The following is a 14744-nucleotide window of genomic DNA, read 5'->3' as shown; positions in this document are numbered from 1 at the left end:
TTCGGTCTGTGCGAGGAACAAGGTGTCCTCCGGATCACGTATGGGACTTCTGCAACCACTGCCTATCCCCTCCAGACCATGGGCCAATATATCGATGGATTTCGTCACGGGGCTCCCGGTCTCTCAAGGTAACACCACAGTTCTCACTGTGGTGGATAGATTCTCTAAAATGGTCAGATTTATTGCCCTGCCTAAACTGCCTTCAGCCAAGGAAACAGCTGAAATTATGATTGACCATGTTTTCAAGATTCACGGATTTCCCAAGGACATCGTCTCAGACCGGGGGCCCCAGTTCGTGTCACGGTTCTGGAGGGAATTTTGCCGGCTCATCGGCGCTAAAGCCAGTCTGACCTCGGGCTACCACCCGGAGGCTAATGGCCAGACCGAACGCCTTAACCAGCAGTTGGAAACCGGCCTCCGTTGTCTAGTGTCCCAGAACTCCTCGACATGGAGCAAACATCTGGTCTGGGTCGAGTACGCCCACAACTCCCTGCCTACGTCTGCCACAGGGTTTTCGCCCTTCAAGTGTGTTTATGGTTATGAACCTCCTGTGTTCGCTGCCCAGGAGCCTGAAGTCACGGTCCCGTCCGTCCACGCCATGATCCGCCGCTGCCGACGCATCTGGGCCGCTGCACGGCAAGTGCTTATCCGCCAAGGGGACCGGACCAAGAAAGCGGCGGACCGCAAGAGGCGACCCGCACCTGCATACCAGCCAGGTCAAAGGGTTTGGCTTTCCACCAAGAATCTTCACCTCAAGGTCCCCTCCAAGAAACTGGCACCGCGTTTTGTGGGTCCCTTCCCCATTACTAAGGTCATCGGTCCTGCGGCTGTCCGGCTCCGCCTACCTCGCTCCCTCCGTGTTCACCCCACCTTCCATGTCAGTCAGGTCAAGCCGGCCAAGGAGAGTCCCTTGGTTCCCCTCCTCCCGCCCCCTCCTCCTCCTGAGATGATAGACGGGGGTCCGGTCTACAAGGTTAAACGGCTGCTGGCTGTACGCAACAGGGGCCGGGGCAGACAGTACCTGGTGGATTGGGAGGGGTACGGTCCAGAGGAGAGACAGTGGATCCCATCACGGTTCATTGTGGACCGTACCCTTATTGCTGACTTCAACCGCGACCATCCTGAACAGCCTGGACCGTCTGGTAGCCGGTCCTAAGAGGGGGGGTTCTGTCACACCGTGGTGAGGGCGTCTTGTCTTGGGGTTGTTTTGTCCTGTCATTTCCTGTTTTATTTTGAAAAGTAACGCTCCTCTCGTTTCAGGTCACTTGCCCTTCCTCATGTGTCACAAGTCTGATTGTCTTCCCTGATTCCTGATTGTGTCCACCTGTTCCCTATTTCCCTCCATGTGTTTAAGTAGTCTGTGTTCCCCTTGTCTTGTGCCAGAGTGTTGTCGTCGTCAACTTGTTCTCGTGCCTTGCTTCATGTTTTCAACTGAAGAATTTCCAAGTAAGCCTGTGTTTCCTCTCGGAGAGAAAGTTTTTGTTTGTCTAGTCTTTTCTTAGTTATTTCCTCAGTTCTGAGGTTTCCTCCATTCGGAGTGTTTTGTGATTATTTAGTGATTTGTTTATTCGATTTTTATTTCCTCCTTTTGGAGAGTTTTTTGTTTTCACTGATTTGAATTACGTCCAGGAATTTTTGTGGCCTTTTGTTTGTCCCTCTGTGAGGGATCTCTGAACATTCCTATTAAACCCCCTTTGTCATCTCTGCATACTGAGTCCTGAGTTCTGCTTCGAGTCCCGGCCTGACACCAGCTGAGCGTTCCACAAGAGATAGCTGTGACCCTCAAAAGACTGGATTTGCTGTTGTGGTCCAAGATAGAAAGGAAAGTGTTCTTTGTGAAATTAACTGTCCCACGGGAAGACAGAGTTGAGGAGGCAAATGACCGCCAGAGAGACAGATACGCGGAGACTGTTATTACTACTGAAATGTCATGTTTCGGTTGTGACTGTTTTGGCAGTGACAATTTTAGATAACTTTGAGCCTAGCTTAGATATACTGATCAGAACATGGTTAGCTCGCACTTTTCAGAGCTATTGCACACACATGAAAATTTTTTTTTAATTACATTACAATAATTTTTTTCTGCAATAAAACCAAAAAAAGTTAGTTTTATTTGCAGAAAATAAGTGTTTGGTAGTGATGTCTCTTTAAGGCATCTTCTACTGCTTCTCCGAGCAACAACCGCCCAACTCCTCCCCTCATCACCCCCTGCTCCACACCACTCACATCACCCCCTACCCCCCCGCTGGGTTTCACCACAGACTTTTTCACACCTCCTGCCCCCAGGACATCCTCGCATCCCCCACAGCCCACCACCACTTCCTGCAGGCACCCCCCTGTCACCTCCACCCCCCAACTCACTGCTGACATCCCCCACCCCCCAGTCTGGACTCCATATCACAGCCAGCCAGGTGAAGAGAGAACTGGAGAAGCTCAAACAGAGGAAAGCTACTGGACCGGACCATATCAGTCCTCGTGTGATCAGATCTGCTTTTACCATATCAGCCCCTTGCAGCCATGAGGTCCTCTGACAGCGGCCTTCTAGTGGATCCTAGAGTTAAGACAAAGAAGTATGGTGAGGCATCTTTTCAGTTTTATGGCCCACGTCTGTGGAACAGCTTGCTGGAGGACCTCAGGGCTGCACAGTGTTGATTTATTATTTTTTTTTAAGAAATTCAAGACCCACCTTTTTAGCTTTAGCAAATCTTAAATGTCTATTTTGGCTTTATTTGGCTTGATTTATATTCGCTGGCCTAACACTATATTTATTTCTGTATTTAATGTTTTTATTGGCCTATCGCATGTGCGCATGTGTCTTTTATTAGGGGCTACGGGGCAACGCCCGGGCCTCTAGTCTAAATCAGCAAGCCGTCCTACAGCTCTGAGTTATATATCAAAACGTGCAGCATGATCGGGATCAGTGTGCTGTTACTTTTCTTTTCGCAACGCAAGTCGTGAAAAACTGCGATAAATTTCCCATTGGAAATGAATGGGACAGACGAAAAACTCGCAAAAAACACATTTTTATAAAGGTCTACCCAAAAAGCGTTGAATAAGGTCAGCTGGACTTGCAGAATTTCTTGAAGATGTTTCGCCACTCATCCGAGTAGCTTCTTCAGTTCTGATAAACTAGTGGGAAACTGAGGTTTAAATAGGAATAAACTCTGTGGGTAACACCCACCCGAAACTTGCTTGACCAGAAACTGGGGTCACTAATTACCATAATGGCTGGTACTTACCTGTCCTTGAATGGGGGGGAACTGTGTGCCTAGGCTAACTTATCCTATGAATAGAGCTCTAACGAGGCTATTGTCCATGGGAGCCTGGAGGCTCAAAGTGTGAATGTTGTTGAAACTTCTTGGGGACAGAAGTCAAAACTGAATTATAAATAGTTGGTAAATTAAAACTCAGTCCACCTCCTCTGTTTAGAGAAGGTTTTTCCACTTTGACATATATGACTTCCTTAACTTCTCTCTCAAACCATCTGTCCTCTCTGGCCAAGACTGACGTTGGTATCCTCAAAGGAGTGTCCTTTGTCCTTCAGGTCGAGGTGGACTGCTGAGTCGTTTCCTGATGAGCTGGCTCTCCCGTGTTGGGACATGCATTTGTGGATGGGTTGTTTTGTTTCCCTAATGTACAAGTCTGTACATTCCTCACTACACTGAACAGCGTACACTACATTACTCTGTTTCTGTCTAGGGGTTTTGTCTTTGGGGTGGACCAGTTTCTGTCTTAGTGTGTTTCCAGGTTTGAAATAAACTGGGATGCAGTGTTTACCAAAAATTCTCCTCAGTTTCTGTGATACACCCGCTATGTAGGGGATGGTGATGTTCTTCCTTTTGCTGTGCTCCTCTTCCCTGTCCTTCCTGGGATATCTCTTTGAGCCTTTGACAAAGGCCCAGTTGGGATATCCACATGTTTTGAGGGTTTGTTTAATGTGTTTTCCCTCCTTGTCCTTGCCCTCCTGTCTAGTGGGAACAGTCTGTGCTTGGTGCTGGAGGGTTCTGATGACTCGTAGTTTGTGTTCCAGAGGGTGGTGTGAGTCAAATAACAAGTCTTGATCTGTGTGCGTGGGTTTTCTATATACTTCTATGTTGAGGCTGCGATCTTCTTCAACACACACCAAACAGTCCAAAAAGGCCAGACAGTCCCCGCTGATGTCCTGAACTTTGCTAACCGTATGCTAACTGTGCGACATGTGACTCAATTGTGCGACATGTGGGTTCACTGAACTAAATGTAGGCTAAATGTGCTGAATATAAGTTAAATGTGCTAACTGCAGGTTAACTGTGCTCACTGTAAGCTAAATGTGCTAACCATAAGCTAATTGTGCTAAATGTAGACAAAGTGTGCTAATTCCCATGTTGACAGAGATGGTACCCCGCATTACCTCCAGTACTTTAATCTCTTCCTCCCACTCTAGTGTTTCCTCACTGAGGACCGACCTCTCTGGGAGCTGTGATGATGGTCCTGGCTCAATGGGATGGGGGGGGGGGGGGGGGATTTCCTTTCGCTCAGGGTTTGTGACCAACTCCTAGTGTGGACGGTCCTCTGTGATGGCGTCTCCTCACTGGTCCGTCTGTGCTCAGCCATGTCATTCCTTTTATCTGTGCTTTTATATCCCTGTGCTTGTGTGTCTGTCTGTGTGCGTGGGGGTGGGAAGTGGGAGGTTTCTGTGGGCTTTTTTATATATGTTTGTTCTATGTGTAAGGCACCTTGGGCTGCAATACATTTGTATGAAAGGTGCTATATAAATAAAGTTGATTTGAACCAAGGGGAACGCAAGGTCTTTGGCAGCAGGATAGTTGGACTGTGTGCACTTGATGGGACCCAGAGGGAGTGTGTCATGAGAAGAGATTTGGAGAAGGGGTCCGTTTCACAAATTAGAGTCTAATCCTAAACTCTGAATTAATCTACTCTGAGATAGAAAACTCAGAGTTCCGGTTCCAGAGCAGTGGAATGGAGCCTGATTCGACGAGTCACCATGGCAATGGGAAAGAGGAGGGCTATGTTTTTCACCAACCTCGTGGTGGAAAACCTAATGTGCTCATATGGTGAGTTTCAGCACATCTTTGGAAAGAAGTGCAACACCACTGTAGCTAAAAAACTACTTGAATGGTAGCCTATTCCTTTATTTCATTTAGGTGCAATCCCGGCAGCAGCTAAAGATGAAATATAAAAACATTGTTCAAACAGGTAAAACCGCAGCATGGAGGTACCTCATTTTGATCATGTTTTACCCTCTAAAGTAAATATTAAGTGGCTATTTGACTGGGCAGTTGTTTTATCCCCTCATAATGCTGTTTTCACACACATCTATGTCTTATCTATATCAAGTTCTGTTGAATAATTAAGCCTGTTTAAACTAACACAGACTTCTACTCAGCCAAGAGAAAGAAGGCAGATGCCCGTAAAACGGGTGGTGGCCCAGCACTGCCACCTCTAACGGAGGCAGAGGAGCTGGCCCTAAGCCAGAATATTGGAAGGCCAGTGGCTGAGGGAATCCCCAGAGGGAGCTCATCCTCTGAGTCCACCCCCCAAGACAGAAGTGCCTTTATAGAATGTATTAGGCCTATAGATATATTTTTTAAGCTTATTCATACAAATATTTATTTGTCTATTATGTCTTTTTTTCTTTTGTGCTAACAGATTCTGATGGTACCCCTCAAAATGTTAATTGTCTGGAAATGCTAAAACATCTGTGTGTGGTCTAATAACCATCTCCCGAAGAATATTTAATTTTCTGCGTATGACAGTCAATTACACAGCAGTAATATGTAGTATTACAATTACACAAAATCTGTGTTAACAGTTACAACCTGATGATGACATGTCCAGCCTCCTGAGTCAATATGTGGAACGTTTGAAACTCAGTTTCTGTACCCCGACATTGACTTTCGTGGTTCCCTCCTATAAATGTGTCTCCCGCTCTTGCCTCTCCCCCTTTCCTGTTGTACTCCTTGGGAGAGGTAAGCAACACTATGGTCACAGAAATGTCCGTGTTTTAGCCTCTGTCAAACTACACTTTAATTTATTTACTAGCTTAAACTTATTGTGCAGTATGCTAACATATTTCTATATCATTAAATTTGTGTAGGAGCTTGAGTTGATCACAATTGACCGGAGGATTTTGTTATTTACATCTTTCGTCAGAATAAACAGAGATCGCCTCCAAAGATATCCTGGTCTGGGCCTCTTCATTACAACACAATGCTAGAAACTAACCGGTTACATGATCACCAATGCTGCACCTTCATCCATGGGATTGTTGTCCAAAGGACATGCCAAGTTTGTGGAAAAAAAGGTTGCCTCCTACTGTGTCTAATGGACTGAATCTGATTTTTTTTTAATGATTTTGACAGACTGCAGAACAAGGCTACGCCGAAACTCATCTGCTGACTGAATGAATGAAGGTGGAGACAGAGAGAAACTCGGGGTTCTTTGAGGAAAAACCTGGTTAGGTTCGTAGAGTCTGTTACTATGTTAACTGACCGAGAAGTTACCTCTCTTTGAAACAGGCTAGAGGTACGCCGCTTCCTCTGGTTTGAGGTACCTCCCTTTGTGAAACGGAAAACTCAGTTTCCCTCATTTCAGGGTTAATAAACTCAGTTTTCACTAAACCGGTTTTGTGAAATGGACCTCTGGTTCATAGGACCATGGTAGGAGAGAGTGGGGTAAAGTGAGACATTTTTTACATTTGCTCCCTTCTAAGCGAGCTACAATGATATATCAGTAAAATGTACACATTTTCCATTAATTCAGGATGTTTCCTATCAATGGAAATTATCAGAATGTATACAGGATGAAGGGCCGTGAAAATCTGATTGTTTTTTAAAAAGTGGTCTTGTCTACCCCGAAGCTGGGGTAAACTGAGACCAGAGAAATCAAGGGGGTAAAGTGAACCAACTCGGGGTAAAGTCACACTTACTTTTTCCACTTTGAAACAAGCATGTGTTGCAACAAAACATGTTGCAACATTTAGAAGTGGGAATTGGTCAATTAAGCGCATTTTTTCCTAAACACTTGAAAGTAACTCTAAACAAAATCGAATACAAGTTAGATTAGAACCCAGTCAGAACACAGGACCCTTAGAGCCACCTAGAAAAGCCTGGGACCCACAAAACAGGAAGAACAACAGCTCTCATTCTCTACAACTAGGCCTACTCTACATTCCAGCTCTGAAGCCTACAGGGAAAGATGTGGGGTTGCTCTCTCCATGTGGTTCCTCCAGGCCTTTTAGGTGGAGGCAGCTTCTTCACCACATCACTTTTAGGAACATGTGCCACATCATTTTCCTCTATAGCAAACGTGGGTCTCTTCCACTCTTTGGTGTTTCCCTGGATTCTTCTGAGAAATTACGATTTTCTTTTTGGTTGCTTTCTTTTTGGGTTTTCCATCTTCTTTGCTATTTTGCTTTTTCACTGCAAGTTTCTTTTGTCTTTCTTCATGAGCCTTTTCAATTGCCTGCCTCTCAGGGGTATCAGTTAGGATGACCGTCTTCACGCGATTTCATTTCGTTTGTGTCCTGGGGTGACATTTGGGAAGTGGTAGGATTTCGCGAGGAGACACATCCAGGTTTGCTGGGAACTCGTGGCACATCCGAGTCAGTTGGTGAGGCACATCCATGTGGACCATGCGCAGTGGATGGATTAGCATTAGCAAGTGAATTATCTGCATGGGGTTGATTCATCTGTAGGTGCATCATCTACAGGGGGTGGACCATCCAAATCATCTGCATGGGGTGGATCATCTGCAGGGCCAGCCTCAAGCTCAGGGTTTGGCTGGTCAGACACCATGGATGGTGCAAACACTTCATATGGGAAAACCCCAGTGGACTTAAATCCATAAGGGATGTTGCACAGTGTCACTACTGACATGAAGGCCTCATTCACGACTCCTGCAGTCTGGTAGATGGAGACTGTTTTGCCAGGGTTGGATCTCATCCACCCATCAAGAGCTCGGCTGTATTGGGTCTTGAACGGGCCATACACAGTCATGTCAAGAGGCTGCATGCCATGAGATGTGTGGGGTGGGAGCATGAGCAGAACAATACCATAGCTCTTAGGTATTTCTACTGCCTTGAGTGAGATGTGAGCCTCGAGATTATCCAGGATTAGCAGCATGGGATGGTCAGGGGTGCAGTTAGTGTGCTGTAGTGGTCAAGAAACTCAGCCAAGGTGTCTTAAGTCATCCATCCCGTTCTGGTGGAGGTACTTTTGGCCGCTGGAGGTGCTCCTATCATGAAGCACTCCTTAAACTTAACTCTGGTGAAGACAAACATGGAAGGTGTGGAATTCCCAGCAGCATTCACTGCACACACCACAGTCAACTGTTCTCCCCTCTCAGCCGATGTGACAGAACCAACTTGATTTTCTTTTCCTTTCTCAGTCACAACCTGTATGACTGCAAATAAAAAGTTTAGAATCAATAGCATGTGCAACAAGTGGGCTAGTCTAAAGGTATGTTGTATTTCCTTTCTGTCCGTTCATTCTTTTTTCCCAGTTCATAGGTTCACAACATTACTAATAGCATTAGTTCCAGCCTTCTGTCAATAGCTTTAACTGGTCATTATCAGAGCCACTCAGTATCAGTCTGGTGCTCTCTAGTGTATCATGTGTAGCTTACCTGCTGTGGCTTTTCTACTGTAAAGACACATGTTTCATCCACATTGTAAATCATGTGGGGAGGGAAAGTATGCCTGTTAAAGATGAGAGGCAAGGGAAGAATCTTATCAGAATCAAAACCAAATCTTACAGGTAAAGCCTCCATAAAATATTTGCAACTAAAGAATTAATTATGTCACCTGTCCATCACTACAGCAGATTGTTAAAGAACTCCCCAACTGTAGTTTTGTTGAAGGCTGTAGCCCTTCCCAGGGATGTTGCCTCCGGAGTTCGCACAGAGAGATGGCAATGTGATAGGAAGCTGCCAAACCAATCTTTACCTAGGGTAGACAATTAATTATTATAAGATTTAGCTTTGTGCCAAGATCAGTTGGCCTTAGTTAACTTTGGCCTTAGTTAAATCATGTGATCTCTTGCACACCCTAGCCTACCTACACATTGTGTCTTTGTCCAATTGGCAGGGACAGGGATATTCTTTTCCTCTGCATATTCAAATGCCAGTTGACGGCACTGAACTGGAGGAAGGCCATGGAACTTTTCAGCTAGTTGTTTCAAGTGTTTGGCAAGCTCCCCCTCCATTTCATCTGTGAATATTCTCTTTGCCTCAGCTACTGCACCCCAGGCTACTGATTTTACCCTACCTTTCTGTTTTTTTTTCTTTATGAATCTTAGGAGGCTTGACTTGTCAATGTTAAGATCCCTTGCAGCTGCTCTTATGGTCTTTCTTTCCTTGAGCTGAATGGCTACACTCTCCATCTCCTCAAGAGGGGTTTCGCCCCAGGATGTCTTCTTGGTGTATTGCCTTGGCATGATGGCTTTTCTACAATGTTTATGACATTAAAAATAAAACATGTAGGCCTATTGAAATATTAAGTTAAAAGATGTTTGAGCATTTGTCTCACTTTACCCCAACACCACCATTTTAGAAAAAACGACCTCTCTTAGCAAGCTAGCATTAGCTAGCATTATCATGGTTTTATATGTTGGTAGTTCATCAACATGTATGATGTACGCTTTTCTACCTAAATCAATTTGCTTTGGCACAACAGTTGATTATGTTGACAGCAAGAAAATGTACTTTTACATGCAAAGAAATACATGCAGTTTTTTCCATTGGTTTGGCTCATTCCTTGAAATAGAAATTACATTCTCAAAGCTCTAAGATCATTTGGCAGAACAGTCTTACAGTTCAGGACAACAGTTCACTTGCAAAAGCTCATATCTCTCCCAAAACCATTCACTTATGCTTCAAAACTAAATTCCTTTCCCATATAAATAGTCAGTGCCACCAAAAGGCAAAATATCTGGACATTCTCAACACTCTTGGTGCTTTTGCCAAAATAACCTGGATGGTTCAGTAACACCATTGTTCACCTTCAAAAGCTCATATCTCTCCCAAAACAGTTCACTCATGTGTCAAAACTAAATTTCTTTCTCATATAAACAGTCAGTGCCCCCAAAATGCATTATCCCTTTGGCATTGTGTGAGCACTGCAAGTCAAAATGGTTAGATGTTTTGTCACTATGGCAGAGGACCATTGAAATATCCCTTATGTCCACCTCTCAGTCTTAGCCCAGTCCTTCATTCACAATGGTTACTGTGCTGTAGTTTTTTTTTTTCTAGGTAACAGAATACAATTGTGTATAAAACTGAATAAAAAAGAAAAAATAGGACTTTACAGTAAGAGTACCCTCCAAGGTTTGACTTCACACATTGCACTCAAGGTACTGTCTTATTACACTCAAGCTACTGCCAAGGAAATTGTAACCATTTTTATTCACACACATAAAGTAACTTCCATATATTCCACACATTGTCCCACACAATTACATACTTTGGTAGGGGAGGCCCTACGAGACCGCTCTCATTTTCAGGGATCAAATTAGAATGAAGGCAGTCCAAGAAGATGAGGAGCTTCTGTGTATTGTATGGGCCAAGACTGGGGATGTGATTGGCCACACCATTCTCAGAAATGGCAGCACGCATAGTTATATTGCCCCCACGGTGGCCTGGGACATCCACCGTGGCCCGGTGGCCAGTAATATTACAGCCATGTCTTCGGCCCTTGGCCAAGTTGAAGCCAGCTTCATCCACAAACACGAGGATGTGAGGGGTCTCATTTCCTTGCAATGCCATTATTCTGTACAACAGAGTAAGAAAAAAAAAAGAGGGGGAAATCATCAATGACTAGACATACTGAAATGTTACAGTAAAATCCACAGTATTAGATAGATCTGCTTGGGAGGCACTAATTAAGCGAATACTTGGATTCAGACATCAGGTAAAGGGGGTACTGAAGCCAAAAAAGTTTGCGAACCACTGCTTAATTGTAAAAAGTTTATAATGATAGACAACCAGTAACTGACTTACATGTACATACTGGTACCGCAGCTCTTTCACTCTACCACAGTTCCTCTCAAATGGTAACCTGTAAAGTTGCTTCATGGTCATCTGATGCTTGTTCAATATCCAGTTTATTGTGGAGATGCTTATAGGGTTGACATTTTAGAATATCGCATTGTCTTGTGTGATTGCAGTGCGTATCTGTCTCAGTGATGGCATTATTTGCCATCTCCATGTTATAGATGTTTTGTTCTTGTTGGTCATTGAGAAGCTTTCCTCTGCCACCCATGCAAGGTTATTGTCCAATCCTAGACATACAATTCAAAGGACAACACTGTATTACCATTTGTAATGTATGCCTTATGTATGCCTTACAGAATGAGTTACTAATGTAATTGTATTGTTGTTTTGCTTACAGTAACTTTACCACAATTGTAATGCATCACTGCACTGTTATACTACTGTGAACTGTATCATCAATAATTCAATAGTTTATTTGTCATTTTTAGTGTCATAACATCCCATTGAGGTAAGATATTACTGTAGGCCTATAACACACACACACACACACACACACACACACACACACACACACACACACACACACACACACACACACACACACACACACTCTCTAAATGAATAGGTAAATGAGTAAATTACATCTCTTGCTTTATGCACAGTGTGCTGTCCTATTCAACATATAATTCCATCATTGACTGAATACATACCTGTTTTTCCTGCGAAAGGTTTGGATGATGGAGGAGACTGTGAGCGGGGCACATTAGGCTGCACTCTGCAACCTGCCTCTGCCATTGTGAGCCGATGGTTGATAACATGGTCTATAAGTGTGGCCCGAATTTCATCTGGAACGGCATGGTGTCTTCTTGCTCCTCGACCTCTTCCCCCTATTCTACCACCACGCACCCTTACTCCTCCTCCTCTTCTTCTTCCTCTTCCTTGAGCAGGCAGTTGCCCTTGTTCATTTACTTGGCCAGGTGCCTCCATGTTCAGAAATTGTACTAGTCCTGGTCAAGCTCTATATATACATCTTTGGCAGCATTCACAATCGTGGACAGCACCTGTCAGGTAACTAAACATATTGTTTGATTGGTCATCTGAGATGTGTGAAACTCCTCCTTCGTTAGTCAAGCTGTAGATTAACCTGACTGTCAATTAATCAATTTATCAAATGTTCCAAGAGATTCATATATGGTATTCATGGATTCATGGTATTAGGTTCTTGAGTTATTTTGACGATTGAATAGACTATTTTGCATGTGATGACTTATAGAATGAATTGATGCTGACATGTTTTGGAGAGAACAACCATTAAACTGAGAATCAATCAATCAGTTTAGACCAACAGGATCTATTCACTTGGAAGTTGTGCTAAATGTAGGCTAGCTGTGCTAACTGTAGGCTACCTGTACTTAATCATTTGCAAAGATGTACTAAGACATTTACAAAGTGATGAAATCAATGAGAAATACAATTCCGTTGTCAACAATTGCCAAGTGGTTTGGAGGTTTGTCCATGTTGTTTTGAGAATGTAATTTCTGTTTCAAGAAATGAGCCAAACCAATGGAGAAAAACTGTTAAAAGGTCAACTTTACAGCAGTATTAAACATGTTTACAACCTGGTACAAAAAACAGGTTTGGTCTCAATGGTTTATTTCACTATTCATGACAACTGTACGGGGGTGAATTTTTTTTATAATAATTAATGATACTTATACGTAAAATGTGTCCATTTGGGAAGTATTAATCCACCACGTAAAGTACGAAACATTAATGTCTTGTTACTTTTTCCATACGACCAATGTTACAGTAAAATACGGGAAAAAAAAAATATTAATGTTATATTAGAGTATGGGTCCATACATAATGTTAGTCTAGATATTGAAACAAGGTTATATGATAGTAGTTTAAGTTAAATGGCAATATAAATTAAGATCGAGGAAACAAAATGTGAATATGCGTATTCGTATGCGTATCATAGTATTCTGTACACATACACATTATGTACATATAACACATACATCATTTTACATGTCTATTTGTCTGTGTAAAATTCAGGTGATCCAGATGTTCTATATTAGATGAAGAACTAAACTATCAAGACTTAAAATCTGGGCAGAGAACACTTTGAAAGTCATCACTCCATCATCGAATTTTGTTATAGCCCAGATGTGAAATGTGACTCATGACTTGTAACAGAACGCTAATATTTTTAAAATTAAAGACATTAATCTCCAAATCATTACTGTATTTAATGTGTTGTATATTATATTTTAGTCGGGACAAATGGCATCAAACCGGGAGTGAGGCCACCATGTTAGCCAGCTGTTAGCACCTCAGATAGCGATTAGCCTAGCTCAGTAGTCTGAGCTAACCCGGTGTCGCGGATTTATTTTTGGATACAACACTACACATTACATTCTGAACTCTACATGCTACACTCCTTGGCACGGTCAAAAACCATATGGCTTCCCCTGTGTGCGCACTTGCGCCGATTAACCCACCTGATTACATACATAACTAGAAAATTCCCTCTGGGAAATTCTGAAAGGGCTACGGGGGGCTACTGCCGGGGGTCTCATCTCTGTAATCATGAGAGTTAGCACAGTTTGCCTACATTTAGCACAATTAGCTCAGGGTTAGCACAGTCAGCTTACAGTTACCACAGTTAACCCACAGTTAGCACACTTAACTCACAGGAAGTAGGTAAATTACCTTAATGTGATGGTATAACTAAAATATTTTCAACATGCATACTTAAAAGGGTCTACTACTGATATATGATGTGAACTATATGCCTTTGTGCATTTTCTGGTCATAAGAAGAATAAATATAAGCATGGCAACATTTGTTGCCACTTGCATAAAACATAGTCATGATAAGTGTTATGCCAGGTTTTATGATAGGCTAGGTTTTAGGTGTGTATTCTGTATACCCCAAACCCCTAAGGGATGTACAATATCACTTGATACTAGTGATTCCCCCACAGTAGGCTACCAAGCTGAATAAGAAGATGCCCAGAGGTTGACACCCCGCAGCGCAATAAAGGAAAATGCTCAAATGAAAACGAAACCCTGAAATGCAATAAAACAAAGACAATAAATGCAACAATTGTTGCAGTATATAAGGAGTATATAACCTACTTTTTCATATATACATACATAATCAACATGAAATTTAAAAAACAAATCATACATTTTATGTACTAGGGAGGTCTAAGGTATGAGATGCATGCACTTATGCAGGGAAAAATTTGGGATTAAACGGGTTAACAGCAGAGACATCAGAGGAGTCCCTAAATAATGAACTGGTCTCAGCTGTGGCCTGCGGGTCACAGGTTGCTGTGTCAACTCAAGGTGGTCATCGATGATGACAGAAGCGCGCTGGGCCGGGGCAGAGAGATGTGGAGAAATAGGCAGATTTTCCCCCGTTTTGCTGGTCTCACATTTGGGCTTGCTGTGACAAAACAGTAGCTCCTATCTGAAAAACATGGAGACCATGGGCGTCGTAAGACCTTCCTGAAGACTTTGATATGTTTTTTGTCCTTCTAGAGTAAATATTTTGGATACATGTGCGAGTTAAAAACATGGGTCCTTGTGAGAGTCAGAACAAGTTTGTCTACAACTGCAGAAAAAATCTTGTGTCTAGTGTGTAAATTGTGGCCAGGACTAGCGTGGAAAGAGAAAAGTTCACAGCGTCACACACGGTCTCTCCCTCTAAGTAGTGCCCACCAAACACCACACGGTTTTTGGGTT

At 43.2% G+C, this 14744-nt stretch overlaps 1 long non-coding RNA gene across 1 annotated transcript; it reads right to left on the bottom strand.

Moving 5' to 3' along the window:
- Window positions 1-10502: 10502 nt before the first annotated feature.
- LOC125019200 lies at window positions 10503-12360 on the bottom strand. The gene is made up of 3 exons (XR_007114044.1): window positions 11700-12360; window positions 10996-11276; window positions 10503-10765 (listed from the first exon to the last, which is right to left on the bottom strand). It is a non-coding gene; the product is annotated as an uncharacterized LOC125019200 (long non-coding RNA).
- Window positions 12361-14744: the final 2384 nt, after the last annotated feature.

The sequence above is a fragment of the Mugil cephalus genome, chromosome 13 (assembly GCF_022458985.1).
Source record: "Mugil cephalus isolate CIBA_MC_2020 chromosome 13, CIBA_Mcephalus_1.1, whole genome shotgun sequence".
NCBI classification, from domain to species: Eukaryota; Metazoa; Chordata; class Actinopteri; order Mugiliformes; family Mugilidae; genus Mugil; species Mugil cephalus.
Note: the sequence above shows the minus strand (reverse complement) of the source record. Positions and strands in the feature narration are given on the sequence as shown.